General features: G+C 38.5%; 1 protein-coding gene across 2 annotated transcripts in view; it reads left to right on the plus strand.

Annotated features, from left to right (window-relative positions):
- Positions 1 to 18,369: 18,369 nt before the first annotated feature.
- THSD4 (thrombospondin type 1 domain containing 4) overlaps positions 18,370 to 27,612 on the plus strand; it is a 299,631-nt gene continuing 290,388 nt past the window's right edge. Inside the window, exon 1 of one of the 2 annotated variants that reach the window (XM_068695297.1) lies at positions 18,370 to 18,471. The gene's annotated coding sequence lies outside the window, so the exon portion shown is untranslated. Of the gene's footprint in view, positions 18,472 to 25,715; positions 25,935 to 27,612 lie in introns of those variants that run through there. The other variant, XM_068695298.1, reaches the window with a different exon arrangement.

Genomic DNA, 27,612 nt, shown 5'->3' on the forward strand with positions numbered 1-27,612 from the left:
CCTGGTACATCATTTTCTAACCTGCCAGTAGACCAGGGCTCATTGTCTTCCTCTTAAGTGGGATTTAAGAGGACATGTTTGTAGAACCTGTGCAAGTCACAGGTCAGAACTGGAGACAGTGTCTCAGATTTGAGAAGACTCCTAAGCTGTCATTCAGGTAGGAGTGGCTTGAAAAATCTAATACCAACATGCACAGAATCTTCAAACTGGCCTAAAATATCTCTTAAATGGACCGTTTACTTTACAGAAAATGGTACTGTTACTCCATTATGCCTCTCCCAGATTTTTAAGAAAACCAAAAATTAAATGTATTTTCTCTGGCAGGACTTGTGCTTTAGACTGTAGATCAAACAGGTTGAAACATTTTTCTGGCTCTTTTTTTTTTTTTCTTCAACTAAGCTTTTTTTTTTTTTTTTTTTTGATTGATTCTTTTATACTCTCATCAACATCTACTCATATTTCAGTGTGGTCTGGCCAACAGTCTTGATACAGAGACAAAAATCTCTAGCATTGGTTAACCAAGCTAGTAAGAGGTTCATATTTTCACCCTGAAGCATGAGGTTGTCCTTGCAATGTGTTATAGGTGTTCTGTCTCAAGTTTTTTGGCAGTTTCCAACACTAAGTATTTAGATGCTAATTCATTGGCTTTGAGCTCTGTTAGCTCTTCTTTTCTGGAGCTGCAACTAAATCAGTGTCCAACAAGTAGCAACATTAATCCCAATTCCTCTGATGTACCTGCATGCAAGAGGGAATGGCATTAGGAATAGTTACTTAAATCACGTTGCAGCTGTCTTTGATTCTGCAAAGCTCTGTCTTTAAAACTGTTTTGCTGGGGAATGCAGCTGGTTTTTGCATTGCTAAAAGTTGGCTGACTTACCAGAAGCATCCAGTCTTTCTTGGATGCTTCATGAAACATCATGATAAAAATACAGCATGGCTAGTGCTTCTGCTTTTATTATTAGTGGAGGTGCAAGTAATAAAAATAATTCTTACTCTCAGAAAAACTTGTGCATAGACAATGCTGCAGAAAATTCCTTACTGTCAGTGTCTCGTTTTCTTTATCTATGATCTGCAATTGAAAAGAGCCAGGATGTTTCCATATAGATAAATCTCTGAGACTTCCATGATGTTCCCCTGCGTCTCAGCTTTGATACTCTTTCTTTAAAGAAACTCAGGCCTTAGCTGTTTTAGTAGCAGAGAAAACCTCAAAAATGTGAAGTTGAATGTAGACAATGCAGACACAAGTCTGCACAGAGCTTGTAATAAAAACAATGGGAGGTGTGAACTGCTGCCTTTATCTCTATTGAGTGTTAGTTCAAATATTCAGCAGTGGTGTCTAATTGTGTACATTAAGTACTTCATTTCTTATGTTAGAAAAAAAGACGAGGCCAGAGAGGCTTCTGGTTGTCCAAGTTTTTGGTTTGTTTGTTTTAAACAACAGCAACAACAAAAACACGAAAAACACCAAGCTTTAGAAGTCCATCAATAAGCTGTGGAAGAATGGAAACAAAAAGCATGGCTGCTAGATTTTTGGCAGCTCTCAGAAGTGTAGTTTATCCTGTAGGTGGAAATCCTACCATCGTTCATCTCTGTTTCTACTGACTAACATTAATCAGGAAAGCACTAAAACACTGAGCACTTCCTTTTTTTTTTTTTTTTTTTTTTTTCCACCTTTGTGTCTATCATCTTCCTCAATCCTTTTTCTGTTAATAAACTCTGTTTTGAATCCAAGCAAACAGGACTGCACTAACCAGACAGTGGATATAGGAGGTGAGAATGTGAAAACAAGCTTTTTCAGGAAGGAAAAATTTCACCCATGTCACTTAACCACTTTGTTTGGGTCCTGTGCTTCAGTGAGTTAATGACTCAGTGGATGTTTCAGTGGAAGTGTTCAATTTTTTTTTGGGGGGGGTATACATATATATACATATATATATTAATATTGGAAGAGTTCTGTTGGTAGTGTTAATTTAAAAACAAACAGCCATGTAGCAGTTTAGGGCCATACTGTGTTATAGGCACATGCATTCTCCAAAAAGCTGCTCACCCAAAGCAGGGTTTGAAGGTCAGCAATGTATTTTAACCTTAAAGTAGATTAAAATACATTAAAATACATAAAGTTAGGTACCTCTGTAAACCTTAGTTTCTGCAACATGCTACAGAGTTAGCATTCTATTACTAGGAGCACAACAGCATTAGTCAATTAGAAGCGTTAAAAAGCAGAAAAAATAATATTGCTTACCTGTCATCCATCTCATTCTGGATAATAGCATTTTGCTAGTGTTGGGAATCCTAACTGTTCTAAAGATGCTCATGGATTAAACCCCAAAAATACTTAATTTCACATTTCCTGAAAATTGTTTGTTTTATATTTTGCAGAATTACATATAACTTTATATGAATCCTTATAATATTATTTATTATTTTAAAAATTTATATGTTATGCACTACTTACCATGCAAAAGCTGTTCCTACCCATAGAAAAGTCTGCAGGCGATTTCCATAGCTGTACAGACTAGTTAGCTCCTTCAGTTTGTGTGGTGCTTTTTTGTGTTTTATTTTTGTAGAAGCAAATATGTTAAAGTGCATAAACCTACTTCCCTGAATCTCATTCTCTGTTTTTATTAAGTGTTTCATTTTGTGCATATAGTTTTGTCTCACTCCATGGCCTTTCTCAGTCTGTAATATTTATCAGAAGCCGTGTGAACTAAAAAATCTGAACAAAGGACTTTTTACCCTTCATTATCTACTGCAACAACTGCTGTGCTTTGATCAGATTTGTTGAGAGTGGACTACCTATGCTCTTGTTTCATGTATTGGATAAAGGCAGTCATTCTGAAGTCACCTTTGGATCAGTCTCACATTGAAACTGTCCCTGTAAGAACAAGAACTGCTCTGTAGGAGGAAACCATAAAATGGTTCACACACCCCAAAAATTTAAGTGAAAGATCACATTTCAAAATGGTGAAAATTCAGGCTGGACTCTGTTTAGCTTTGTTGTTGTTTTTAAATACAATTTTTATTTGTCTCTCCAGGCATGAAGCCTCTACATTTAAAAGAGCTAGCTAGAGAGGGAAAACCTTTAAGCTAGAAAGAGTAGATTTTAACATAGAAATTGAGAAGGTGATAAAAAGGTCCTTCTGTCTTCCTTCCATCAGAAATTGATAGATTAATACTCATCTTGTAGGTGTTTGCACATTCATAATTTTCTTTAACATATATCTCAAATAATTATAAGTAGTAGTAGTCGCCAACAAAAAGGAACTGCAGTTGTATGTTTCCTGGTGTCATGCATTCTAGGGCAACCTTGGTCTGTCTTACGAAGAAGTAGGTCACAGTGCTAAACAATTCATCTCATACTAAAAATCTTTGCTGGACGTTTAATTGTTCAATAGGCATCACCAATCTTTTGTTAGGTAGAAACATCGGAACTTGATCTTATGATTTTATGAATCAGCCGGAGCTGGTTGTGTCTGGTATTTTATATACATCAATTATAAACATTTCAGTTTACTTTTTTCATTGACAAGTAGAAATATAATGAGTGTATTTTTTTAACACAGATCTGAGGGGGCTTTCATGTTTTACTGTTGTTTATCTACAATTAGGAATAATAACCCTTTTACTGTTTCATTAAATGCTGTTTTACAATTTCTGTAAGGAAAAATCCTACAAACATGATTATTTCTATAACATTTAATTTCTGTAGTCTATATATATATTTTTTTTTCCTAAAGTGATAAATTCTATTACTGACAAAAAATACATTTCACCCTAGAGATGTTCTCTGTCCCTGATATCTATGAGGATATTGTGAAATTGTCTGATGGGAAGTCTACTCCATTAAGTTCTGTTTATTCTTCAAATGTTAATAGAATTGCTTTTTAAATACTTTGTTGAAATTAATGTAGAATTCTATTTTAAATAATAAATCTTCCCCCATTTTTGTCACTATTGTTTTTCACAGAAGTAAGTGCTAAATGAAGTGTTGCTGTAAATATTAATATCGTGCATCTGTTTATACTTGGGTCACATTCCAGCAAAGGATGCGTGCAAATGTTGGTCAAGCACATGCTTAAATACTGCCGTAAGTCCTTATCACTGAGCCTGATGTTGTATATGTTTTTGTGATAGGACCTTGCTAGTGATAGTAGTAAGAATTTAGTCTTTTCCATCAGTGAGACTATGCTTGCGTTTTTCACTCCTTCTAGGTGGAGAGGGTGTATAAATTTCTTCTAATTACTTTCAAATTTGAAGCCATGGAAGTGGAAATATTCTCTTCCTTGGTGGTGTTGGAGTGCGCTCCAGTTCCTAAATCTACTCACAGTGAAACATTTGTGTTTAGAACCAGGGGCCAGTCAATTGCAGAGTGTAATAAGCTAAGACAGGGTTATTAAACAGACATATGAAAGGCTTTTTAGGACACTGGAATAAACTCAGAAAATCAGAGCATGAGCTGAAAGAGTGAGGAAAACTAGTTTTGCTGTGGGACATGAGACCACCCAACGGAGGGATGATGGTGTGTACTCTGCTGAAGCCATCGCAGTTTTCTTTCAGACAAGTATGAGGACTTCAATGTGTAGACTTGCATCATTCTACTGTTTATTCTCTTTGGATAATAAGCCCTTCTATTTGCCATCCCTTTTTGCTTCAGCATACTTTGTGAATCTCTCTTTAAAATCCATCACCGAATTTGTAGCGATGTCTTCCATGAAACCACAAATTAGGGCACACAAAAAAATGAAGTCTGTGCATCTGGTCACTGTGTTTCACTTGTTTAAGGCTGGTAGCTGGGTGAAAAATACAGCACCTTGCAAATTTTTGTCTTCAGGATGATTTGCTTAGCAGTATCTCCCTCAATTCTTTGTTCACTTTTAACTTCCTGGTATTTTCATTCCAGAACTCCTACCTGAAAAGTTCCAAGCAAATTTTCAAAGAGAAAATGTTCAAGAAATGTATGTATAGTTTTACAGGAAGCTTCAAAATTAATTAGATTCTTGTACTGTCCATTTGGACAACTGGTAACTGAGTAATATTTCCAGTTCTTGAAGTAGCAGGTACATCAGCAGCACAGTAACTTAAAAACCTGTGTACGTGAACGCATGTGATCTTCTTAAGGGCCCTGCCCCAAGAGTAAAACAATGAGTTCATCTTTGCAAATAATGCAAGATTACATATTTGATGTGAACTAAAAATAGATTAAGTCAGTTCTGAAATACTGAGGACAGTTCCATAGATTTTAAACTCATTGACATAAACTAACCTGTTTGCAGCACTGTGGATGTGCTGTCCTGCTTTGTCAGCTGAAATGTGACAAGGAGTATGATCTGCCCTTCCCACTTCATTGTTTTCATCCATTGTTTCCTTTTCCTCTGTAGTCGTAAGTTTCAGGTAAACCCTGCTGCATTTTTCCTGTTGCTAGACATGAAATTTGCTATACTAGACAAATGTATCTTCATTTTATTTTTTATTTTATTCCTTCATTTGAAAATTGCTCACTTGTTTGCTGTCACTTACAAAGAGCAAAAGTTCACAGGGTTTGGAGAAGGCTGTTCCATTTGTTTTCTTCATGTCTTAGGAAACCTTCAGAATGTTCTCTGTTTTTTTGTCATCGTGGTTGCAGTTTTGTTTTGTTTGTTTGTTTTAAAATAAGCAAAGCAAAGAAAGAAGAAAGTGTGTGTGGGGGGGGGAGAAGTTGTGTGTAGAGGAATCCAGATTTGGTAAGAAATGGAATTTGATTTTATTCTAAGAAGTTAAAAATATTTTCCCCTTGACTCTTAAAATATTCTTTTAGCTTTTCACATGTATTAATGTGCTTTTAAAGAGAACAGACATCGTGGTGTGTTTAATAGGACAAAATTAATGTCTTTTCCATGTCTTTTTATAAATTCTGCTGTCTTATAAAACTTGAGATTTTTTAGTGGGTTGGGGGGAGTAAGAAACTAAGTAAAAAGCTTTTTATTTTTAATTTTTTTTACATGCTTGGAACGTTTTGTTCAACAGCATGCACGTCTGTGTGATTTCACTGCCTGCTGCCTAGGCCATGGCAGGTTCTCTGAAAATCTTGATTCCATTCAGGAGGAAGCTGTCCAAGAGCACTGGGAGCAGGGCTAACGGCAGTCTATGAACATATGGGAGCAAAACATCAGTAAGCTTTTGGAACTCTTCTTTGGAAGGGCTTGAGTGCTCCAAATGCTAGACCTGGGGATGAAATATGACTCAGGCCACTAATCTCAGTAAGAACCAAGGAAATGGAAAATAAATTATGTGGGAGACTTATGTGCAATTAAAAATTTAGTGGTAACTTTTTTCTTTTTTCAACAAAACATCGTACTGCTCAGAGCCAAGCAATATTTCAGGTAACTGCCAAAGATTTACAGAGCGTTTTTCTTGGCACCGGGTAGTAGATTATTATTGTTATTCTCATGTATAGTGACAGTTGTTCCTAACACCAAGAGTCCTATTGCAACTACTATTCTTGTTGGTTGAGATAGGACAAAGACTGGAGCAGCATCAGAGATGAAATGAAGAGAGGCCAAAAAAGTCAATGTTTGAATCTGGCATTCTCCTGCAAGAAATGCACACGAAGGTAATGATGTAAATGATTTTCTAGTATTTAGAGTATCTTATTGAAGTGAGACGTGAGAGCTGAATCCAGTCTCTCCTAATGGTAGAATTTGTACTTTAAATGTTGGTAATACTCATGATAATCTCCTAGTTTTAGAGGAATAGTAGTAAAGTGAGCATGTGGAGACTGTGAGTCAAGAGTAAACTGCCATGACTGCTGCAAATGTTAGCATGAGACCTTCCAGAAGCTATGCTCATGAGATACTTGTGCCTTGCCTGTGAGGCAACTTCAGCTGTCCATCCATATCCTACAGTTCCAGTTGTCTAAAGTATCACAATATTTAGACTTTCAAGTCCAGACTCGGAGAATTACTTTTAAATAAACTTGTTGTTCAAGATAATTATATGGCTGTTGTTCCATACTCAAACCTTACATGCACTCGCCAATAATTATCAAATCTTCATCTTTGTCAAAGCGGGCAGTTCTTCATGTAGAATTCTACTTGATCTTTTATAGAGATACCAGTATTTAGTAATGCTGGTACAATTCACAAAGATGTGATAATACTTAGTGAAACAAGATAATCATTTAAGAATAATGTCTAAAAAAAATATTTCCTTATACTCAGAGTTTGGATCTGCTAGATAAAGTTTTTTTTTTTTTTTTTTTTTTTTTTTTTTTTTTTTCCCCATTCTGAGGAAGTACTAATTCAAGTGTGACAGCAAAACTGGAATGAACTTGCTTGAATTAGGCTCATTCTCAAGACTCAATTGAATGAATTTAATTTTAGTATCAGATGCTATTTTTCTTCTGCTGACTCAGTGACAGGGCCCTGAGCAACCTCATCCAGTGTCAGAGTGAGCCATGCCCAGAACAGGTGTTGAACTAGATGATCTCCTGAGGTCTCTAAATAACTCTATTGCCAGGAGGAGCAGAATTAGATTCCCACTTGTATTTTCCTGTCTTAAAGTCCCTCTTATTAGCCTTTCTAGTCAATTACTTTCAAGACTTAAGCTGATGTAAAAAAAGAGGTTAAGCAATTCAAAATTTATTAATATTTTTTTTTAATCTTGCAGTAAAAGTTCTTCCTGTTTGCATTCCCCTGGAATAACTTACCTATCACTAGTGGATTTTTAAAATGTATGAGCAATCACTATCTCAATTTCATTAATTTCACCATGTTTTTTTTGTTACTGTTGTCACTGTACTTGAAAATAGTCAAACAGCTGTGACAAATTTGGGTAATGAAGCTAATCTGGCATTCCTTCATTCTCCATGTGTGTTTTAACTTCAATTTATGCTTTTTTTTTTTTTTTTATTTGTTATGGTACACTTGCTTCATATAATGCCATGTGCTGAAGAGAGAAAGCTTTATAAGAGAAAATCCAGATCAAGCTTGAAGCTTGAACTGGCATTAGGTTTTCTGGTTGTTACATGCTCCCAGTGATAATTTAGGATTGTTTGTAGGTTTCATGCTCTTGCAAGGCAACAGTTTCTTTAAAACTCCCAGTCAGTGTTTTCCTTGAGCAAAATAGCAAGGAACAGGACAAGTTTGATTTACTTTCTAGTAAAAACACTTTTTGAAAATTTTGGGGCACAGCAATATATTCATTTCAGGTGCAAGCTTATCTTCACTTGAGATGTCCTGATTGTGCTAAAGCTGTCGGCACTGTGGTACTGCGTACCTGAGAAGTTCTCAGTTGGGAGCTTTTTTTCAGTGTCATTTAAACTTGTTTAGAATCTACTAGAAGAGAGACAGAACTAGTAATTAATCATAGGATGCTTGTCTACAGTGCTCTCCTTGTAGAATCACAACAGCAGTCTCAGAAATGTATGGGATTCCTTAGCAAGTTTCCCTAGTGGAGAGCGTGTTCTTGCAGGGCAGGGACTCGGTGCATTAACAGGAAATCTAAGGCTCCAAGAAACTGTGGAGTGAACACTCCTGCAAATCCTCCACTATAAAACTACAAGAGTGAGGCAGGGGAAACACCTTGGTCAAGCTGTGAAAGCCAAAAATCAACTTTAATTTTTCTCACGTTGAAACATGGGGGAATAATTGCACGTTGTGGCTAATTGGATATATAATCTGATCTTCGGTTTGATTCTCTTCCCTCTGCCAAATCAAAACAAAACTTGTGTCCATTTCGGGGGCACAAACTTAATTCTGGTGTTAAAACACACTGCTTTAGAAACTTACAAAAAAGCCATGGGTCAGCAGGAGGTGCAAAAGCTGTCCCTGGACCACTGCTTTGCCAGCTGGGGCTGAGCTGTTGTGGCTGGGCCATGGGGGGGATGGAGGGAAAGCAGGCATGATCCTGGGGGCTCTGCAGAGCCCCTTGGAGAGAGTTGTTTGCCTGGTAGCTTCTCTTCCACCCTCCATTCCAAAGGGAAATAATAAATTGTCCTGGAACAACTGAAAAATAAAATTACAGAATGCTTTGTGCTGTGGTTTTGGTGAAAACTATGTGAAAAGGATGGTGAGTGGTTATGGTGCTCACCTAAAGCTTGAATCACCCAGGTTCACCTTCCAGAGAGTTCGGTGCACTGCTCAGTCTTTCTGTCCCATGTTTTCCTAGACATAAGAAGAGTAAGAATATCCTGCCTGTGGCTATTCCTACTTAGCTTACCCTAGGCCATCAGCTGTTAGAGACTGCGTTTTGCACTTTTCATTTGGTACTGGTCTGGCATTACTGGTCTTGGTGGTCTTTCTCAGGGCTCCTAGGAGCAGGTGTTACACTACCACTACTTCTAATTTTTTTAAAGTTCTCCAAAAACTTGAACTAGCGTAGAATATCTGGTTGTGTAGCTTTTTTACTGATTGCTTACAGATCAGAAATATCTGAAGAAAATGTCTGATTGCATTCCAGTTAGTGAACAGATGTCTCTCTCTTGGAAAGTCTGTCTCTGCCAACTGGACTCTTTCCCTAGCAGTTTCATCAGCTAAGCAAGATATAAGCATCCTCGTCCTGGTTACATACATAAGGAAAAATTGTGTTTGACCTCTTAACACTGGAGTGAAACTTTGGGAAGGGACAGAAACCCGTATTTTTTCTAAAGGTTAATACAAGAGAGGTGTCCCTTAGTCTGATGAATGTAGTTGTGCTTTCTGAACATATAATCCTGTAGGATATTAAGTCACTGTAAAATGTCATGTATCCTTGATCCAGCAGCTGACAGAGATACTTGGACTAGATTTGTAGTAAAGGTTTTTGTTTTTGTTTTTCCTTTACGAATGTGTTGTGACCTGGTGTACTAAAAAGAATTATTCTGTAATAGGCTGTAATATATTTTGGATAAACTCAGCAAACGAATTAGTGGATGCTCTGGGGCAAAATGAAATTGTTGGAATCAAAACTGTATAACGGTTGTTCAAAGGTCTTGAGTGTTTCTGTACTTGACAGTGGATGCTTATCTTTGCTCAGTCTACAGTGTGTTTACTGATGTGCTCTCTTCAAATTTTGGAAGAGAGATTATTTTTTTCCAGTGTAACACATTACAATTCATAGAGTAAATCTTTATGTGAAGATCCAAGGTTCCTTTGGATTTTTGCTGAAGGTGTTGGAAAGGCATTTAGGTGGGATTCATTTCTTTTATGTGTCTCTCTTACCACCGAACTATTTTTAAGCAGGGTTTTTCCACAGTTATTTCTGTGTTTTGTGGTGTTTTTTTTTTTTTTTTTTTTTTTTTTTTTTTTTTTTTTTTTCTCTTCTTGGCATGAGGACCAGAGGCTTTTCTCTTGGCTTTTGGAGGAAGCAATTTCTTGTGTGCATATCTCAGTAATCCTGATGTGATCGTACTCTGTCTCGTTGTTTCTTGATTAGAAACATGGGAACATATAAATATTAGGAGGTTAGACATACTAGATCCTCCAACTCAATCTCTGCAACTGTAGAAAAATGTATAAAAGACATAGTCTAGAAAGAGATAGATCTAGGACATCTACTCCACATGGCCATTGCACGTGACACCACAAAATCCATATCTCATCCTCTGAATTTATATTCACAGCTGAAATTCGAAAGCCGTAACTGTAAAGCAGAGTCCAAGGACACGGCCAACATTTTAATTGTGGTGTCCAGCCTGTCTTACAACTCCCTGCTGCTGGAGTAGGATCTGAGTGGGTGGGTGCTTTTAGGCTTTCTCATAATTTCTGTCTACATACCCCAGCTGTCACCCTGGGGACCACCTGAAACAGAGGAACAAAAGTCTGTGAAACTTTGAAACAATAATGGTTTATTATTTAAATGAGGGCAGCTTCTCAGTTTTTTTTTTTTTTTTTTTTTTTTGCCAATTTCTCCAGGTAGCTGACAGAGGTTTTCCTGAAACATTAAACATTGAGGAGATCCTCTTGGAACATTCACTGGATTGCTTGGGTGCAGAGTCCTTATGCATATATTGGCCTCTGAAAATTTGTAAAGGATGTACATACAGATCTCTGTTCAGTCACAGACATGCAGATGAGTGATAAGTCAGAAGACAAGCCAAATATATCTGAAATAGTGATAAGGAAACTGTAGGGCTTTCATGTGTTTCTGATTCGTATTCAGGAAAGCTGAAAAATAACTGTAAATGAAAAAGTCATGACAGAAATACTGAAAGGAATATACTGGTGCTAACTTTAGGATTTAGCTCCCTGAAACCAGGCATGTGCATTTGCATGAGAATTAATATATATAACCAGCATTAGAAATGGCTGCTTCTGCCAGATGGCTGTCAGCTATCGGGCCCTGGCTTGCTGATATATAGCATGTGGGGTGCACGTAATAACCTGCTGAGTTTAGCTGGGAGGAGAGTCTGGTTATTTCATTGTTGTTGTTTAATATTTGTTGTGATCACATCCAGAACAATAGTCAGAGCTCGTGCCAAGCAATGTACGACACAAAATGATCTTTGATTGTGAATGCAGATTGGTTTATATCTAAGTACAAATTCTCAGGAGGTTTGTTTGCTCATGGGGCTTCAAATTCTAATTTCAAAGGCTTTTCCATACCAAGGTAGCATGAACATGACCAGAACATACCACATTAATGAAAGAAAGGGAACACTGTGAGTTTAAAATATGTTTCATGAGCTTGCATAGGCCATATCATCACCATCAGCAGAAATATATAAGTTTAGACTATTCAGAAATCTGGCCTTGTGTTTCATTGACTTCTTTTCAAACCTTTGAGAGGCACAATGACTTCCAGTGAAAATAATTATTCCAGAAAGTTCCATGGCACAATGACTTTGCCTGGTATTTATGAATTACACAAGCTTAATATCTGGCAAGAAAAAAAAATCTATACTAGGAAAATTATCTCTTGCTGATATTAAGTGTCAGCAATACTGCAGCTGAATCACGGGTGCATGTGGGTTAGCTGCCAGCATACTCAAGGACAAAGTGTGTTCAGAACCATTTGGGAGCTGACATTAATCTGGCATATTCTGCAGCTAGCTTGTACTTACATGCACTTCTACACTCTGAACCAGCAACAAATAGTTTCTCTAGTGTGAACTAGGATAGAGAGACCTATCAGAAAACACCACAAAGAAGAAAATCACCTGAAATCCAAGGAGTAAAGCAGGACAATTGTTAATGCATCTGTAGAGCAATTTCATAGCCCTGTTGCCTAACAGGAAACCAGTGGAGCAGCTGCTGAGGGAGTGATTGCCATTATACCTTCTGTGGAAGCAAAATTTATTTTTCTGAAGTGTTAAAATAATCATATTGAGACTTCCTTTAAATGCTCAATTTGTCAGGAATGGAAATATGTTTTGACAATCTGAGTGTAAACCTGAGCAGAACATTACTTTTTGTAAATGCTGCATTGTAGATAGATAAAATGAAGATCTAGGGTACGGGATGCAGGCAAATGACAGTGAACCGAATAACTGATGTGTGAAGGAATATATCAAGATTAGGTTTAATGGCTGTTGTGAACTTGATTTCTATGGACATTGTGAAGAAATTGATGGAAGAAAATTGAATGGGCAGAAGGTTGACATTTGGCTTATAGGCTTTAAAAATGCTTTGTGAAATTCACAGTACTAGAGGAAACTGCAAAAGACCTCAGTAAAGAAAGTGAAGTCACAGGCTTGGACAACATGATGACAGATGGGCTGCTGGTCAAATGCTCAGTAGCATGCAGTCGAAGGAATAATTTTAGCCAGTCGGTCATAAATTCACTGTAAAGCCCAGGAAAAAGACTAAATATTGTGAATGACTCAATGAAATTACCTACTCAGTATGAAGCAGTGAAACAGTAAAACAATGAACCAATAAAACTTGTCACCGTCAGATGTTAGTGAGGCCAAAAGAACTGCCGAATTTTTGAGCCCTTCCCTGAAGCACTATTACTTCAACTAGGTTGCTATTGAGAAAATTGCACTAATTTCCAGGCACAGGGATTTGATTCCCTGGTGCTAAGCATATTGATCAACGTGGGTGTTTGGTTGTAACTTATTAAGACAATGTTGATTTTTATTTTTTGTAAGGGTTCTGTGAGGAAAATGTTTTTTGTTCACTCTTTCTAGAGAGAAGTGGAGGCTAAAGACTGTATTTATTAGATGCTTGTGGGATATAGTATCTGACTTCAGCTTGTCTCAGAATTGAACAGTTTTCCTCCCTGCTTGGTGTATGCATTTACAGATACAGCGAGAGCGTATTATTGACAGAAAGCTGTCATCTGATGGGTTGAATTACAGACAGTCAGGGCAAGGGTTCTTTGCTGCTTAGGTTCTTGAAAGGCTTGAGACCATTAACATTCCTAGAATTGCGTGTATTATAAATCAGCATAGCCAGATTAGAGGTGGAAAAAAGCATGGGTACATATTTGTCATCATTTGCTCATGTATGTTAAGTTCCAGTTGCAAAGTGTGCCAAAGCAATAAAGTGCCAGTGCTCTCCACAGGCAGTTGGTTTCTGTACTCTGATGGGCAGCACAAAGTTCCCTGGTGTCTGTGATTGCACTGTCATGCTTCTTACGTTGGCCAAAATTAAAAGGAGAGGAGGCAAATGAAATAAGATATGTTTATAGCTTCTCTTGCTCTTCGCTGCTTCAGGAACTCTGCAATGCTCTCACACAATGTGTTTCTCTAACCTGGGGAAAAGGAACACGGGTAAGCCAAAATAAGAACATACAAGAAGTTATTTATTTCTCAGTGTCACAGAATAAAAAGGGTCAGTGTGTCACTTTTTCTAAAATTCTGGTGTGATCGTGATCAGGTATGTCATTCCTACTTGGTAATTACTCAATACTAAGATAGGAAAAAGCCATGTTAAATATGTAAGGAAATAAACCAGTATTTTGGAGTTCCTATAAGGTCTAAATATGTTTCTTTCATCACTCAGTAGTTAAGGTGTTTTCTCAAAAAGCTAAATTCTCTGAGAGGGAACAAAAATTGTGTGCTTCAATAATGCTTTCAGATACCTAGAAGGCTATTGCAAAATATAAAAGAATGTCATATTTTCCCATTTTGATAGGAAGGAAAAGAGTTAAAGGACTCTAATTGCAATGAGAGAAATTCTGTTTAGAATTGGCTGATACTTAGATAGGGATAAAGTATGGCTGGGAGACTGCAAAAAAACCTCTATCACTTCTGATTTTAAGAATAGTCCTAACAGGGATCTGTCAAGTATCTTGCTGTGAGGCAGAAGATGAGAAGCCCCTAGAGTCCATGCCCTTAGTATTTTCTGTGATTCTGGGATTATAAAATTCATGGTTTCTCTGGATTTGTTCACTCAGCCTATTTTTGAAACAGAATTATTGGATGATTTAATAATGCAGGGACAAGTGAAGATACTAGAGAGAGAAGTAATCATAAATATAAGGAGATTAAAAGAGTTATAGCCATTTTAATTAAATATAAGAAATATAGTGTGATTGTAAGGACAGTGTAGAAATAGTTTAGTCTGTGTTTAGGTGCCAGAATGTCTGCACGTAAGCTTTGGAGTCCTTACTTCTTTTTGCCGTCCACAGCTGATGCTTACTAACTCCAGCTGTGACAAACTTCTCTCCTTAGATTAATGACATCTAGACAAATTCCTGGAAGGAGGTGAATTTGGACGTGAATTGAGCATCTGTTGAAGATGAGGAAAAGAGTCAGTCAGCCTAAAATGTGGGGTAGTTTTACAGGCAAAATTAAAAGGTTACTCCTGTTCTTTGAGACTTAAAAATAATATGCTGTAGAGAAGCAATTTGTGTGGGCAGAGGAACGGCCTAGCTCCATCAGTCTTTTCTGTCAGTGACTTTTATTACGTGCCTGAGTCGGGCATAACGCTGCTCTATTTACAGTGGTACTGAGAGGACAGCTTGGTGACTTAAGGTCCTGTAGTGTTATTGCTCTTTGGGGATGTTGCAAAATCCATATATATATTCTCTCAGATCACATTTCAGGGTGTAGTTTGTTATATAACAATCTTCAAAGGGTATTATTTTTGTATTAGAGGACTTGAGAAAGAATTTCTGGCTTGAACATAAAGTTCATGCTATTTTTGATCAGCTTTATCTTCACACATCATAACTTTGATAACAAGTCACGGTACATGAAAAATTGGTGACTTGCATACTTGCCCAATGCTTTTGAAAGTCTCATTAGAGCTGTGGGACTTGACAACAAGCTCCGTATCTCCTGTTAGGTCATAGCTGTGACTAGAGGATAGGTGATGCTGCTTCTGCCTTGATTGTTCAACTTCTCTGTCACCCTTCATTAGGAGTTGAATGAGCACATTACTGACTGGTAATGCAGTGTACTGGCACCAAAACCAGTGTTGGATTTGGAAACAGACCTGGTGAAATGTAGTTACTGACAACAGCAGGTTTTAAAAGTATTTATTTATTTATGTTAAATAAAACAATGAAAAAGAAAATACATGCAAAAAAGAAAAACAACAACACTGTAAAACTGCAAGAATTATAGACTCAAAAGTTTTCATGTTTCTGGGTCATGAGAGAGTGAGCGCCCACAGTCATGAGGAGAACAGGGAGGGTAAAGGAATGACTATTTAAGTAAATATGGAGAAGGGAGTGTGAGTGAGCTAGAGTTGGCACTCATATTCATTTTGTGGGCCAGCACTGGCAACGTACCATAGTGGGTGAAAATGTTGCAGCAATTTATCATGTAAACAACAAAACAGCCCAGATTTATCTAATCAGCTTTTCATGATAAAATAAGTCCAGGCTCCCTTTTTCCAAAACTAAAAGGGTTGCAGCAACCGCAAGATTAGGAGTAGTGTGTATGTGTGTGCATGTGTGTATAGATACGTATGAATACATTTTATTTTTCTTAAAGCATTTTCCCTCATGAGAGAGTAGACATGGAAAAAAGCATAAGGAAACGTGGGAGTAAGAAATGGGGGCTGCTTCAGCAAGAGTTAACCATTAACATTGGTGCCCTGGAAAGCTTTCAACATCTAGGAACTTATTTTTTTCCCTATGTCAAACTGGGTGGTGGTTGCTCAAGATGAGCTGGCAGAAGCTTTCTAGGCAGCATCAGACCTTGGATGAAAATGTGTCCATGGGAAATGAAATAGGGGAAGAGGCTGCTACAGATTTGTTCTGTCACATATGTTTGATTGACTTACTTTTTAATTTATCCTTCGGCACTTAGGGGACTGCAGTTCTCATCTACTTCTTGGTGCTCTGGCATTTCTGGAGACAGAGGTGTGTGGTTGTCATCGATACATATCTGGATCATGACTCACCTTGTTACATTACAGCTGGGCTTTGTAAGTGCTCCTCTTTCCCATGACATGCTGCTATGTGCTTTGAGCCAAGCAAAATGGTGTAGGCAGGTGTGAATGTCTTCAATAGAACAGACACCTTTGTAGCCTTCTATGTTATAGAAGGGAGCAGAAGAATCTTTTTTTACGTTACTTAGTCTAGGGGAGACTTCTTTCTTCTCACTCCATCTGCTGTCGCTTTCAGCTCTTCTATCTTCCTCAGTAGAAAAAAGCCCTCTGAGAAATATTCCTGGCCTTGTTACCCTGTCATGAAGAGAAGCGTGAGAGTGCTTAGTGTCAAAGTGGGATTCTCACAACCCTGTGCATTGCCTTAAGGATTTAAAATGTTGGGGTTTGTGTGTTTATAAAAGTTACTAATTGTGTTGTGAATGTAACAGATGTTAGCTACTCTTCAGAATACCATGGAAAAGTTCTCTTGCTCTCTTTTGAGCTAAGAGGCCCTTCCTAGTGGTTCTGATGGCTCCACAGGCCAAGCTACCAGGAAAAACAAAACAGAAGAGTATCTTATCTAGAGTGCTTTTGGATTCTGTGTAGGGAAATGTTTCTAAGGGAGAGTCAAAAACCTGATGAAGTAAATCTGATGAAGTTATATGCTGACTCTATTTTGTGTTGATTTTCTGTCATGATCCACGAGTTCCCTCAGTCTCACAGAAGCCTTGAAAGTGCAGAATTATGATAACCTTGGGTGGTGTGTACCTCATATTTCCTAGAGTTCATTCATAAATGAACCTTCCTTGGACAGCCAAACTGAGCAGCGTTTGGGATCAGTTCAAGATCACTCCAGGAAGAGATGGTTCTTCCACCTTGTGAAAAAAATCCACTGATATGAGATCGTTTTGATTATTTATTTTTTTTTCCTTTTTCCTGTGGTGAAGGATGTTCCTAGATGCACTACAGATTTTGGTGTTTATTTTAGGCTTCCTTATCTCCTGCAGTTATTATTCCCTGGAATGTTCTTAACAGCTAGTGTTAAGGCTTATGTTCTTTTTTTATATAGGTTCTTTGTATCAGATCTCCCCATCAAAGAATATTAATAGTTTTCAAAGTCTATAACCATCTTCATACAATAGCCATTCTCTTTGTAAAAACAGACACAGACAGATATCTCTTCCTCTTTCCATTACAAAGGTATTTGCTTCTAACTGTAGCATGTTCCAAATCTTGTCTGATAAGACAGAACAGTAATAATATCAAGATTTTGTATTTTATAAACTATTCTGGGCTACAAAAAGAAGTTGTGTGCTGTTGAAGGGTCTCTTACAGCAGATTGAGGTCCACGTTTTATTTCTTGTCTAAGCAACTATGAAATGTATAAGGAAGATGTCTGTACATGATCATAATCTTAATCTGCCCTGAGCAAGGATGGGCAGATGGTCTTTGCTGGGTTTTCCTGTAACTTCACAGTGAAGCAAGTGAGGAGGCAGTACGTGAGCTTTTGAGTTATTGCTGTACTTGAGCAGTGACCTTTTTCCCAGGTGATGTTGCTACAGTTGGACCCAGCAAGGTACAATATCATCCAAGTGTTGCTCTGATTTGTTGTTCTTTGTTTCTGGTTGCCCATAGCTGTGTGATTCAAAGACCCATCTTTCTGGACAGGAGCTTGGTGCAGTAGGAGAGCAGACAGTCTTCAAGAAGCTGTCCCGTACTCCACAGATGGGCTGGGTGTCCTGTGGAACCTGATGAAGACCAACTGTGTTTGCTTGGACAGTTTTCTGAATGTTTAGGCAATACTCACTTCTGAACAAGGTATATACAGAACACTCCCAAGATAAATGCTTCTGAAGTACCAGTCTATTGTACTTCCTGGCCAAAAAAAAAAAAAGAAAAAAAAGATGCTCACAACAGATCAATCACTGCTGAGATTTAATTAATCTTGAATCAATTTTGAACAATGCAAAGCATACTATTGCGCAAAATTCAGCAAGGCGCAGAAGCTTCTGACAGAGAAAACAAGTAGGCAGGCCAGGGCAGGAGGTCCTTGTCATCATACAATACCACTTAAAAATAAAATATTTAACAAAGGTTAGTTACAGTTTTATTAAAGGTTTTTTTTTTTTTTTTTTTTTTCTCTCTCTAGCTAGCAGCCTAACATGCCTTTCATTACCTAGATGAGAAGCTCTTGATTTCATGTCTTGATCTCTCAACAGCAGAAGTTGTACGGAACTTCATTTACCACCAGGTAAAAAAGACCTTATCTCTGCATATTTGAAAAACATATATCCACTGAAATGCCTAATTTTGCAAGATACTGGGGATTTTTCTCTGGGAGGTGTCAGACCTTTTTAGCAATTGAAGTTCAATGTTCTCAATTTTTAACAGCAGTGACTTTAGCACTTCTTACAATTGAGCTTTCCAAGGTAACTTGGTATTGGCGCCCAAACTGATATCAGTCAGAATGAATCTGATTAAAATAATCTAAAAGTCATTGCACCTACCATGAAACTGTCTGCATCTGACTCCACTGATTTGCCCCACCTTTGGTTTTCTGCATCTTTTTTACATTAGTGACCACTGAAGTAATTTTTCAGCTTTTAGGCACAAAAAGTCATCAGTGCTTTTGGAATAGGTCTAAAAGACAATGTACTACATCCTGAAAGTCTGTTCTTTTTCCTCAACAATGTCTTAAAAATAGTTTTGTCACAAATTGTATTTAATCCTTCTGCTTTAATCTTATAATTTCAGAACATTGCAATTCCATTGCTTTTTCATTGCATTCCTTATCACACTATAATACATGCTGCATCAGTCTACTGTGACCATAAAGAAGAATTACTTCTGAATTGTGTCAGCATTTTTCTTTTTTTTTTCTTCTCCAAAACATTTCTATCTGGTGTCAGCCAAGTTGAAAAGGCCTCATTATTTTTTCAGGTTATTGAAAGTTTTTTGGTAAGTTTTCTTCCACCTGCTAAAGAAGTTCTTTTGGAGCTGGGTTTAACCTTGTACTAACAGTAATCTTGGAATTCCAAAACCTCTGTATAATTATTTGTATTTCATGACTTTGATGGATTGGACTTTACAGTTTGAATCTTCACTCTCTTCTGAGTTAAGTTTGGGTTATTTTAGCAATTAGAAAAAGGCATTTTTTGCATTTACACATTTTCTTACTGATCTCCACCTTTTCTCCTATTAAACGGTTTTTAAGAAATACTTGAAGATTGGTGGGAGCGGAGGATTGCTGTCATCCTCTCTTCCTTTCCCAACCTTTCTTCCCCCTGACTCCTTGCTGTAGGACAAAAGTGAGAAAACAAGAGAAATACAGAATGAACAAATAGGGAACTTATGTTTCACTTTAAAAATAAATAAATAAATTGGAAACCCCGCAATCTTAAAACTATCAAGTTTCCCTAAGGGGAAAGAAAACAGCTTCTCTATCCAGCTTTGGTCAGAAATTGTGAGGGAATAAAGTTTGCCTACAGAATGGGCCCAGAGCTGGATCTCTGGCCAACTAATTATTTCATAATCTGTCAGGAAATTCTCTAGGTCTTAAAGTATGCATGGGATTGTCCCATCCAAAATACAGTGCACTGGCTGAGCAGCTTCATTTTCTTCATTGCACATACCAGGCAGCTGTGAGTTTGGGCAGGTAGGGGAAAAAAAAAAAAAAAAAAAAAAAGCATTGTAGTTTACTGAGTTGCTTCTGCAGAGCATTTCTATGGATGCATCAAAAACGTGCAGAGCCAGGGTCTCCAGCAACTATTCCACTCCAGCTGATGTCCCATTGTGACCTGGATTCCACAAATGCACAATACCCTAGGAACGTAGGAAGCAGAGCATAGTGCTACTTAAGATTGAAGATCTCTCCCTCCCTCTGACAGATTTCTGGACATTGTAATACGTTTTCTAATCCTTTCATCTAATCCACACCTTGAAGTAGAGGTTATGACTTGGCTCTAGGTACTTGTGTTGACAAGCTGTGCTTGGGCTCTGACTCACTGTGCAGACAGCATGCATAATATATATATATATATATATATATATATAGTTTTTTCTCTAGCTTTCTCACAGTTGAACTTGAATCCATAATTTTAGTAGAAAATGTTAAACTTTCAAAAGGTTTTCTTAATAGATGAATATTGAGCCTTGGAAGAATACTTCATAAGGTAGGCAAGACCTATAGATGCTTCTGTGGTGCAGTATGGAATTTAGGGTGTTGATCCAGTTATGTCTCTGGCTCTGAGCTTCACAATGTTCCAAAAGATGCAGTGATTGCTAAAGAAATAGTGGAAGTAAATTATATAATAATGGAAAGTAATACCCAAATCACTTGGAGCTAATTTAATACCCATTTAAACAGTCTGTTTTGCTGCAATCTACTTGGTAGTTATGTAAGATAATACACGGTATTTTTGGTACTGAGATGGTAGACTGGAGAACTGTATTTTCTGTTACTGTAGAAACACATCATTAGTAGAGGCAGATTCTTGTACTGGTTATGGCATCTTTTTAGAATGTGGTAGTTTCATACAGGATCAAGGGAATTGCAACATCTTTTTGCAGCATGACATCAAAAATAATCTTTAAAATTTTAAATTAAAAAAAAATCTATCTTCTGTTCTAAATGACAAGAAAAATGTATTTTATTCAGGTAGGAGTATCTAAAAAGTGTTATACGAATAGCTAACTTCATGCTACTATAAAATTTTCTCATTCTTTTACATGCTGCCTTCCTTTTTAAATTGCACAACTGACTTGCACATGGATACTCGCCCAGTGAAGATGTTTTACTCTGTTCTGTTTACCACAGTGAAGTGATGGGCACTGAATGTAGATGTAGAATTCTTGCCATCCATGTGGACGCAACTCAAATTTGAGAAGTGAGACGAGAACAGGTAGAATTCGTTGCAGCTCTTTGCATCTGTCTGTTGAACAGATGGAGGACTAGGCAGACTCCTTTTTTTTCTCAGCCAGAAGATTTCCCTTCTTTATTGGTATGATTCTCTGAACTCAGCAGTGAAGTTGGCCTGAAATATTTAGTTCATCTCACAGGTCTCAAAGTCCTAAGGCAAGGATGTTGCTTGTGGGGTTTCACTCAGAGTTTGTGGGTATATAGGTGTATATGGGTATACAGTTTATTCTGTATTCTGTGTGTTGCAAGTTGTATCTGAGAAGAGTGAAATGCCTCATTCCATCAGAAAGAGAAATGTGCAAGTTACCAAAATGAATAACTTCACAACAGATGGAGTTAAATCAACTGGGAAACAAACTGTGCTCTTCTTTAGAGCCCTGAGGAATATTAGCTGTTAGGTAATCACGGGCCAATCTTTCTGTTTAAAACAAATATATATATAATGATAATTGAATATAAGTTGCTTCTTGCTAAGAGTGTAGGGCTCTGGTCCAGCTGGCTGAAATCCACATTGTATTTCTTAATTGATTTCATTGCATTTGGATCATCTCGTGTGTTGGAAGATTCTACACAAATGTAGAGGGTAAATATGATCTAGGTGATTATTCATTCTCACATCAAGGTAGCTATAACATATGACTTACAAAGGCTACTTAATTCCCATAGAATCTCAGAGTGGAAGTTTCTAAAACATTAATTGTCTACGTGGTATGGACTGAAGTATTTTTGGCTTTTATGTTAACAAAATATCATGTAAAGTGTCTCACTTTTTTCTTTCATTTGTGAGAAGTATGCCCAAGCCACATATTTGTGCATGCACACAGTATACAACACATGCAAGTAAAAGAACCAGCTACCAAAACTGGAATGCAGAGAGTGATTGCTCTGGTCAAAATGCAGACTTTCCACAGATGTTTGATTGTATACATGGGACAGACTTCACTGAAGATGAATAAACAGCACATAAAGCACACAGTTTCTCTCCCCCCATTTCTCTTGTTTATCTGATTTTGTAGGAGGTTTTTAATTAATCCCACAAAACTGCAATAAACTACAGGAACTGTAAACTTAACATGCAGGAACACTATAAATAGAAAAATTGCTACATAGCTCTAAAGTTATTTTTCTTCTTTTGTGTCTATAAACATCTGTTCGAAGCTACATGTAAACTTATTTTCTTCTCTGTGCAGCTGAAATGCATAAGGAAATATTTTTTCCTGAGAAAAAATAGCAGTGCCTACTTCAAGGAATTTGGCAATTGGAGATATTTGGTAGTGAAGAGGCTAACATTTACTCTCTAAACGTCTCTAAAGTGCTCCTCCAAGATGAGCAGAATGCCTTCCAAAACAGCTCTTAATGTTTAATTACTTCTATTCACTTCTTTAAAACTTATGAGAGGCTATCTAATGGGATCCTGTGTATGTCCACATATGTATATACACATACTTGTGTAATTGTCCTTCTGCTAAGCAGATGTTGATACTGTGTAAATGAGGTTTTTATGGGAAGGTAGATCGGTGAAGCAGAGTTTGGGTGTTTTATTGTGTGCTATGTAATACACACTAGCCCTAACAATGTGCCTCCACTGAGATGATATTAAAAAAAAAAAAAAAAAGCCCCAATGTCTTCATTCAATTGTGCTTGCATGTGCTCATCCCCCGTTTAAAGTGCTTGGAATCTACAGACCATCTACTCGAAGGGAACTGGGTTCTGTTTACGTTATGCACAAAGGAAGACAACAGATGAATTCTGGCTGGCTAATTTATCCTCATGTTACTCTTCAAATGAAGCAAAATCTTATCTGTCTCCTCCCCATACCCTTTGTTTCTCTCTTTATTTCACTGTCGCAGATGATTCAAGTTTTAGAAACTACAGCTTTTATGAGGTCAGATAATTTTTTATTTTTTAGAGAAGAGGGGAGAGGATGCAGTTAACTGTCTGTTGCACAGGCGCTTGTTGGGAGGGCTCTCACTGGCGCTCAGCCCTTGGCTGTGTGGAGCCCGGCTCTGACTGGAGCCCAGCTTTGGGGCAAGTTTCACACTGACAGCTTCTCCTTGTGCCACGCATGGGGAGGGGGCAGGCTGGAGATAGACGGGGCTCTGCACAAGATGAAAGAAACACGGTGTGGCTGGAGGCACTGCGCCTCTCGGCATTGCTAGAGCAGCTCAACTATGCTGTGCTATCTCAGGGAAAAGATTCTTCCTGCTATGAAATATCTGCTATTTGTGTGAGATTTTTGGAGGAAGATAAGAAGAAAACTCTACTGGCAACCTATTTTGCACCTCTGAAGCTGAATAAAGAGAAGAAGCAGGCTTTTAACAATTCATTATAGCTTAATATTTCTTAATAGCCTGAACTGAAATAAAAGCAAGTCTGTGTTTTGTACAAGAATTGTTTGTCACTTGTGGTTAACCAGACTTGATTAAACTGTTGCATGTTAGGCAGTTAGAGATTGTGGATCCTATAGCTGCTAAATTATGTAGTGTTGATATAAATTCCTAAATTTACAGTCTGAATCTCTAGCATAGAAAATATTCAACTGTGTTAGCACTTGTAGTTACTGCACTGGTAGTCCTTTTAAAAACAAACGGGTAGGAATCTCTGGTTTAAGAGTCTTTACTGGGGTAGGATTATTAGATGAGGGAATAGCGTTTGTGAGTTATGTGGAATGTCTTGGTATTTTGGCCCAAAACAACTCTCTCTTTCTGCAGTGGACAGGGTAAAATCTTGTTCACATTATGCTCAGAGCATTTTGGCTGTAAATACAACTTTTCAGAGTAGAAGTATGTTACAAAGCAGCTGGATAGTCTTGGCCACGACCATTTATGTAGAAGGATGATTTGTACATACCCTCCATGAACTGCTGTAGACACGTGCCTCATCCTTAAAAATTCTTCTCTTTAGAATGTGAAATTGAACACACATCCATTTTCCACTGTCTTCCCTCTTTCTCTTTTTAATAACCTGCTAATTCAGACAGTACACAGTGTTCAATTGCTCTTTTATTCTCCTCGGAGCAGAATGGAAAGTGTGACGGGATGAGGGTTAACACCCTCCAGTGAGAGTAAAAGATGATGCAGACCTGTTAATGCTCAGGAGGTACAGGGGAGGGGGCAACAGCAGTGTTTTTGTTTCATGCTGTTCCTGATGTACTGAAAATGTTTTGGGGATAGACCACTGTTTTGACATAAGATTTGCCTGCAGATCAGTACACAGGTTGCTTATGGTCCAACTGTTTTCATGAATCAGGGGAAAAACATCTAGGCATGTTCACCGCATGGGGAAGAAAGCCCATAGCTCAGCACTTACATCATCCATAAGCCTTTTATTTATTTTTTGTAAACAACTCTCTTCTGCTTCAAATTAATATCCTGACTGAATTGCTGATACAAATGTTAAACTATTTCGCATCAAGTTGCCAGCTGACAGCACGACAAAAAATGATGACAGGAGTGCTCTTGCCAGTGACTTGTATTCAAGTGTCTCATCACACAACCTGAATCCATGGATACTGATCTCCAGGTTAGACAGGTTATTGTAGTTATTGCCTGCCCTCTTCTCATGGTTTAGCCCTGCTCTGTTGAGAATAAAGGAGTAGAAATTTGTGCCTGATTCAGCAAAACATCTAGGCGTGTTCAACACTAAGGCAATTCTGAAGTGCTTTTCTAGGGGAAAAAGTGCCTGACTTTCCCTCTAAAGCAAGAACACAGTTCTTTGGTGTACTTGTCTTCACCTGTAACTTCCTATCACTTTTGCACTGGATCAGGGCTTTCCTGTGCATCCACTGGGTGAAGCATGTGTTAGTGTTGGTTGGGCCTCTTGTTGTGGCTGTGAACGCATGTACTAGCACACTAAGACAATTATGTTCATGTCACAGGGAGGAAAGCAATACCGTTCTGGAGTATGCTACACCTAATAACTGCATAGCAATCATTTCGCTGAAGGAAGTTACATTGCTTTAATTTTCATGCTGCTGCAAATGAGAAAAGAATTGGGCCTAGAATGTGGGTAGTTGTTGCTTAGATGATTTACTGAGTAAAAAGATTGATGGGTAAAAGCATATTGCTTCTATGGAGGGGGGAGAAAACAACAACTGATAAGCGTAAAAGTCAGAAGAGCCTTGAAAACAGTATTTTGGCCCTTAATCAATAGCCCTCTGAGATGCGTTGGCAAGAATAGCAGTGAGGTGGCAAAGAATCCAGAGTAAATCAAACAAAGCATGAAACCCCAACTAACAATAGGCCTGCCTTTTTTCATTTCATGACCAAGCACTTGCATCACTGTTCAAAGGGCTTATTCTTGTGTCATGTATGTTGCCTTAAGCAAATTAGCTCTGGGAACCCACTTGGAAGGAAAAAGGAGAGGAAAAAAATAAAATAAAACAAAGCCCAACACCAAAATTGTGTCAGAAGCTTTATCCAAAGTCAATATTTATGAAGTCATATCGACCCAGGAGGAGTCCATGCTGTTTCAGTACCACAAGCAGTGCCATTGCCTCCGCAGCATTTTGTAGAATTTTCACACCTCTGAATCAGCAAATAACTTCACAGAGGCAGCCAATGTGCCAGAGACTTGTCCGGACCATGTGTCTCGCATTCTCTACCCAGAAGGGTCAAAACTCATGCTGGAGAGCCACTTCCTCGCTGTCATTCAGATACTCTCACACGAGCCAGGAGGCTCAGTTGTAGAGCTGCAGCACAGAGAAGAGCACAAACTTGTGGTGGGTGACGAGGAGCAGAGCAAGGAGGACTGGTGCATGGATTCTGCTGCAACCGTCTCCATGGTGCTTACCAGAGGTGGGTATCTTGCCTGCAGAGCTTCTCTGGAAGCTTCAAGCCACTTGCTGCCCACTGTGGCCAGCACGACTACACGTGTGCACTGCAAGCAGGGCTGTCTGTACCTTCCCACCAGCAGAGGCCTGATTTAAGAGCATCTTGAGGGAGCTGGGAGTTTACAACCACTTTTCTGCTCAGTATTTCCTTTGTTGCTGCTTTTTGCTTAGCACGCAGGATGCTTTGAATCTTATCCTCGGGTCTTTGTAACTCTCCCTTTGCATACAGAGGAAACAAAGATGTCTTCGGAAAAGATTGGTGGTGAGCGGACATCTGCAGCTTCTAGCTTGTGAAGGATGCCAAAATCTGTGATTACTTCTAAGGCCCAAGGCCTGTGCTCTAACTTCTTCTCTATGGCTTTATTAAGTGCCTGTGGGCACAGCTGCCTAGCCCAGGGGCTTCTTGCTTCCCTGATGCTGTTTCTTTGTTGCTCGGGCCCCCTCTGCGCCCACTTACTGTGGGATCTCTAGTCAGTTAGGAGCAGGTTTCTAATGCTGCCCCAACACTGCGGCCTAACCCTGCAGTTACTTAACAGTTATCAATAGCCCTAGAGCTGTGCGCAGCTGTTCTCAGAGGAAGCGAAGCTGTAAAAAAGGCAATGCAGCTTTCCCAGCTCCTGAAGCGGGTAGGCTCACTTGGAGAGTGCTCCTCTGACAGCAGACAGACTGCACCCGGTGTTGTGCCAAGTCTCTCTCCATGCGTAAATGTTAGAATGTGTTATAGTTACAGATACAGTAAAAGAAAGCTTAAATTGTACAGCTGAGAAACAACAAAGGGAAATAAATGTAGAACAGCATGTGCTGTGTGCTGTAGGTCTACAGTCTTACAATTAGATGAAGATAAGGAATACAAACAGAAAAGGCCACTTGGTTGAATGATTCTCATGTTTTCTAAACACGTGTTATTGCTTCACCTAAATCCGTATATCCTTCTGCTTGTGTTTCCTGCTCTGAGGAAGGTGTTCTAAAAGGAAGGCTTAAGCAGGAAACGTGTGTAGACAGGTTATTTGACACAAACTCTGTATGACTAGCTCGAAGGGACAAAAGATGGTGTTTGGCAAAAGGCAATAGAAAAAGCTAGTGAGTAAGTCCCCGTAAGAAAACTGTGCTGAGTTATTTATACATAGCACAGTAGTAAGAGCAAGTGATATGGTCTGTGTAGCTGGTGCTTATCCAGAACATGGAGAAGTCCTCTGGTGTGACCAAAAGGTGTTGAGGAGGAAGCAGGAAGTCCTTTTTTTGTATGGCTAGAAAGTGAACTTGCTCTGCTGTGCTCTCATGGAGTTTTCCTTGAGTGAGTCAGTGCGACTGCAGCCCAGCAGAGCTGCAGCTCACAGGGAAGTGCCGTTCCTGGAACTCATCCCCTCAGGTGAAGTAAAATAAATACAGCTCAGCTCTGTTCTCCTGTTTCTGTAGCGTGACAGACTAGCTGGAAAGCTTTGCATTTTCTGTGCATCTCTGTTCTCAGAGAAGGATCTGACAGGCAGGAGGACCTCCTGTTATTGGGGAAAGGCACAGGTAGGGGACATAAAATGGAGGCTTTTCTAAACACAGTTTCTGGGTGTGAATTACAAAACTACTGCTTTTTGTGGTAGCTAATATGCAACTGAGTTACTATTCCTTTGGTGTCATGTACTCTTAAG

Source organism: Anas acuta, chromosome 12, assembly GCF_963932015.1.
Source record: "Anas acuta chromosome 12, bAnaAcu1.1, whole genome shotgun sequence".
Lineage (NCBI taxonomy): Eukaryota > Metazoa > Chordata > Aves > Anseriformes > Anatidae > Anas > Anas acuta.